The sequence below is a fragment of the Triticum dicoccoides genome, chromosome 1A, assembly GCF_002162155.2.
Source record: "Triticum dicoccoides isolate Atlit2015 ecotype Zavitan chromosome 1A, WEW_v2.0, whole genome shotgun sequence".
NCBI classification, from domain to species: Eukaryota; Viridiplantae; Streptophyta; class Magnoliopsida; order Poales; family Poaceae; genus Triticum; species Triticum dicoccoides.
The window spans coordinates 248,246,404-248,251,116 of NC_041380.1; the positions used below are offsets into that span (position 1 = coordinate 248,246,404).

A 4,713-nucleotide genomic window follows, 5' to 3' on the forward strand; every position below is an offset into this window, starting at 1 on the left:
TGATGGGAGAAGGACTAATGCCATTGGGGTTCTGCAAGGAAAATGGTATTTTTTAAGCTTGCTTTTAGATATTTTGACAAGAAATGTGAGGCATTCTTTATCATTTCTGCTTACTTCAGTAGACTGCTTGGTTGATTTGTTCTACTATGCCATGACTTCAAAAATGTCCATTATTTATAGTAAATGTGCTAAGTTATCTTTATATGATTATATCATATAAGTATTGTTCAATCGGTGGCAGCAACCTTTAAAGTGTGGTGTTGGAGAATTTTTTTAGATTTGGTTCAACACCTGACGAGTGATTAAACTCCATGTTGATTGCACTTTGCACATTCTGAAATTGTTAGATCAATTTAAGCATGCGGAGAAGCCTCTAGATTGCCACATTTATATGTATGAGTGGTCGACATGGTCAATGTTCAACCCGTAGCAACGCACGGGCACATTTACTAGTAATAATAAAGCACGGATTGAGTCTCTGGGTTCACCGTCACAATACGCTTCTTCCCATAAATTTACACTTTCAGTTTTTTTCACCTATATTATTTTCTACATCCGAGATGGTACTATTCATCTTTTCGTCAATTACCAAATCCACCTATCATCGCCGGCATAACCATAAAAAAGATCATTAAAAAAGCATGAGCCGTTATTAAAACATTATAAAGTTGATGATTCCCACCAAGAATTTGATCGCCGGGTCGGGCTAATTCCATACGAATCAGTACGGAGAAGCATGTGCCCATCACTCCTGCAATGGCACCGAAGATGAAATAAAGAGTCCCAATATCCTTGTGGTTAGTAGAGAAGAGCCATCGAACCATATTTGTCATTTTTGATTTGAGAAATGCAAACTTTCCTTATCAAAACGATTCGTTTCTTTGCCCGTCGCATCGCGCCCTGCCCGGCCCAAGCGCCCACCAAAACCAACCAATCCGAACAGGACTCTAAGCCATGCACCCTCATCAAAAGAAAAAGTAAACAACGTTTCATGGGTACAGCAAAAAAAACATGAGTCGGACGCCTGCCTACCTGCTCGCCCGTCCCCACGCCCCAATCCCTTTTTTGGCCCAATCGAAATTGATGGCGGCCGCCGCACCGCTCGCCACCGCCGCTGATGCCAACCTCCCGCAAGTCGCTGTTGTTTCCTCCTATGGCGCGCCGCTCCCGACCAATCCGGCGAGGCCTGCGTGCCACCTTCCGACTCTTCCCTTCCCCGGTCTGGAGCACAAGCCTCCTTTCCCTCCACCCCAATCTGGCAGTAGCGGCAGGAGCTAGGCCACCGGCGACGAGGCTAATTTGTCCGGCAGTAGCTGTTGTTATTCCACAACCAATTATACTGCTACTCCATCCCATGGACTGGCCTGACCGTTGCTGGTAGGAGGGAGGCGTGCGGTCATGACCCTGGCGCGCTGGGCCGGGGTCTAACTGGGCGGGCGTGTGTTGTCGCTGCCAGGCCACTATACGGGCGTCGCAGGGCGTGTTGCAGCTTCAGGATTCTGCTAGGAGCTCCTGGGATGTGCTCATGCATGCTTGGTTGGAACCTTGTCTTTTTGGTCAATGGATGAATCAATGGCGTGTCAGGACTAACTAGGTCATACGTGTACCTCACTATCTACGGATAGCTCTCTCGTCGTATCTGCACAACATGAGAACAATTTGATCAATGAAGATGGGTTTCTTTCCTACTGGTGCCATTGTATGTGCATGCACGCCTCAACTATCTTCTTTCCTGTTTACTGTCAGGTAGTTCTTTCAGATCCAATTTTTTCTAGCTACTTGATGTTTTCTTTCTTAGCTGTAACTCATTTGCCATTTGCAACAGCCAAATCATCATGTTAAACGTTTTTTGAAGATTTGTATGCCAATTGACATGTCATTTATTTTCTAAATAACCTATTGTTGATTGTGTCTGATCTCCTTTCTGACATATTAAAAGAATAAGTTCTCGTGCTCAGGAAATACAATTGGGTTGATTATTATTTTGACTTATCGCATCGGGTAAATAGGATTTCAGTGTACATATATTTCGTTTTGAACAGGGATACAAACTACAGCATAATGAGTCACTGAAAACTCTGCGTCTTAATCCTGCCCTATTTTTCTGGGATCGAAATCTTCATATCTATGATAGACAGTTCAAAAAACTATTTGAACCTTGGAAGGGTTCGGTTCTTCAAATTTTTTGCAGCCCATGCATTTACTATTTTAAGACATGTTGTTTACATTAAGGTCATAGACATTGTTCTATAAGATGGGGTTCAAAGAACGGTTTTGAACCTTGGAAGTGATCTGTTCTTATAATTTTTGCAGCAGGGGAACTATTTGTGGATGTAATATGCAGCTAAAGGTATTCCAGCATGAGCTTGCATGCGCAACATCAGTGATTAAAGTAAAGGCTTCAGGACTTGAGGTAAAGTACGCCCATAGCTCAACCTGATTCTCTTAGTACAGAACTACAGATAACCTGATTCTCTCAGTACAGATAACTTGATTATTATCTTTCCATCGAGCAACAATGGAGTAGCACTACTCACAACCAACTGCAGAAATCCCATGTGCCAAAAATCCCGTGTGCCAAAAACCTCGTTGCAACTGGAGATCCGCATGCGCTGCTGGACATGCTATGCTACTCGATTTGACCCAATCTACTTCAGCCGTGACTCCGTGATTGATTTTAGTGGTGCACTGGGAGGAGAGAAACAAAGAGAGCAAAAGCACAATAAGAAAAGCGATGTTATGAGGAAAACAGAAAGGAAATAAACAAAAAAATTGATCCCCTGAGTATGTATATGAGAGATATATGTACGTCTGGGTTGTGCTGCTGACTCAGGAGAAGTTCAGTGATCTAGGTCAAGGTGATTTATAGTTGATAAATTTGGTACCCAAAGCACCGACATGATCGGCGCACTGGCTGTCCAGATTGCCATAGAACATGTGCATTAAAGTTACTCCAATTGCAGTGCACGACTCTTTGAGCAAAACCATAAGCAATTGAGTTCTTCATCTGTAGTCATGCCGAATTAGTGTGAAATATACAAACTTTTTCAATATTATTTTGCAGCTGTACCATTGATTATTTGTTAATGTGCCTTTTTGCAGTGGAAACAGTCTTTCGAAACAAGCAGCACACGATTGCTACAGCCCAATTATCTTAGATTCTACCTTTGTCTGATGTTCTTAACCTTTATATTCTTCCTAGATTCTACCTTTGTCTGATGTTCTTAACCTTTATATTCTTCCTAGATTCTACCTTTGTCTGATGTTCTTAACCTTTATATGCTTCATTACAGAGAAATCCTTGGAACTTGAGAAGCCAAGGTATGGTGAGAGCAGATGATTATTACTTCGTTTTGGCCCAGCATCGTCTTTACGTATCAATATTAGAGCGTTGTGTTATTCCATCATGTTACATTACTATTGCATTCATATTTTTGTGAGTAGCTACCCCTTTCTATAGTTTTACCATTTTTTTATCCATGCATTTTTGACATATTAATTTTTGGGGTGACGCACTGCAAGTTATGTTATTTCTATGCCTAAGTGCTACATTAAAAATGTCGCAAGATTTGATGGTATGTAATATAAATTACCTTCGCGATATTCATTATTAATTGTATGAAATTATATAGAGGAACACATGCTACTCATTTCTAGCAATGTCTACTTTGCTCCATAGCGAAGCACGGGCGTTGTCTCGGACATTGCGGCCACTATCAATGATGGCAGGGAGAAGCATAGGTTGTGAAACAGGTGGGACGCCGTGTTGAAAAAGAGGATGATGACCTTTGAGAGGTATTTAGACATACTTATTAGGATAGGAATGTGCACTTTTTTCTCCCCTTGGAACGCACGGGCATTTTTGCTAGTCAAATTCAAGCAAAGTTTGAAGTTGCCCAAAAGTTACTGAAAAAATGTTCATCATTTGTCAAAAATTCCATAACAATTATTTGTTAAGGAACACAACATCACTTTTGTCCAATGATGACCCGCCAGCCGCCACCGCAGTCGTCCCTCCACCGCCTCCCTTGGCCTGGCCGCCGGTGCCGGCGTGCGCCGCGCGCACCTAGCGCCCTCGGGCATGCGCTCGCACCCCCTGCACACGGCACCCGTCGCCCGCTACGCCCGTTCGGGCTGTGCCCGTCGCCCACGCCTGTTAAGGCCCCCTGCGCCTATGACATATGGGCCCACGCCCAGAACGTATATGTCACATCCCTAGTTCTGACAATGCCTAGTGCATGCATTAGAGTGTTACATCATGTTTAAATTTCATTTAAACCTGAGATGGGGATTGACTAAGCCCTAGCACCAAATGAATTCAACTAGGGTCAAAATAAAACCTTTTTCATTGAACTCAAAATGTCCTCTAAAAATGTTCAACATTTCTGGTTTGAGGTGGAAGCATCTACCAAAAATGGTTTATATTTTTGCAGGACATATTTGGTCACTGAATTAAATCATATAGTATTTTCATTTGGGCATTTAAATGCTATTAAATATTTCAAATGCTCAAATAATCATAAACTAAAATGTTTACTGTTGGATATATTCTAAACAGTAGCCATGATTAGTTTCATGATTTTTGAAAGTGTCTGAGTATTTTTAATAAAGCCCTAAATTTACAGAATAATAGAAAACTGAGATAATTAGAAAAAGAGAGAGAGAAAGACCCGCACCTGGGCCACTTACCTGTAGCCGGCCCAGCTGCACCGG

General features: G+C 42.2%; 1 long non-coding RNA gene across 1 annotated transcript; it reads left to right on the plus strand.

The window, feature by feature from the left end:
• The first annotated feature begins 1,027 nt into the window (after window positions 1-1,027).
• On the plus strand, window positions 1,028-3,072 carry LOC119267575. The gene is made up of 2 exons (XR_005132495.1): window positions 1,028-1,746; window positions 2,314-3,072. It is a non-coding gene; the product is annotated as an uncharacterized LOC119267575 (long non-coding RNA).
• The last annotated feature ends 1,641 nt before the right edge of the window (window positions 3,073-4,713 follow it).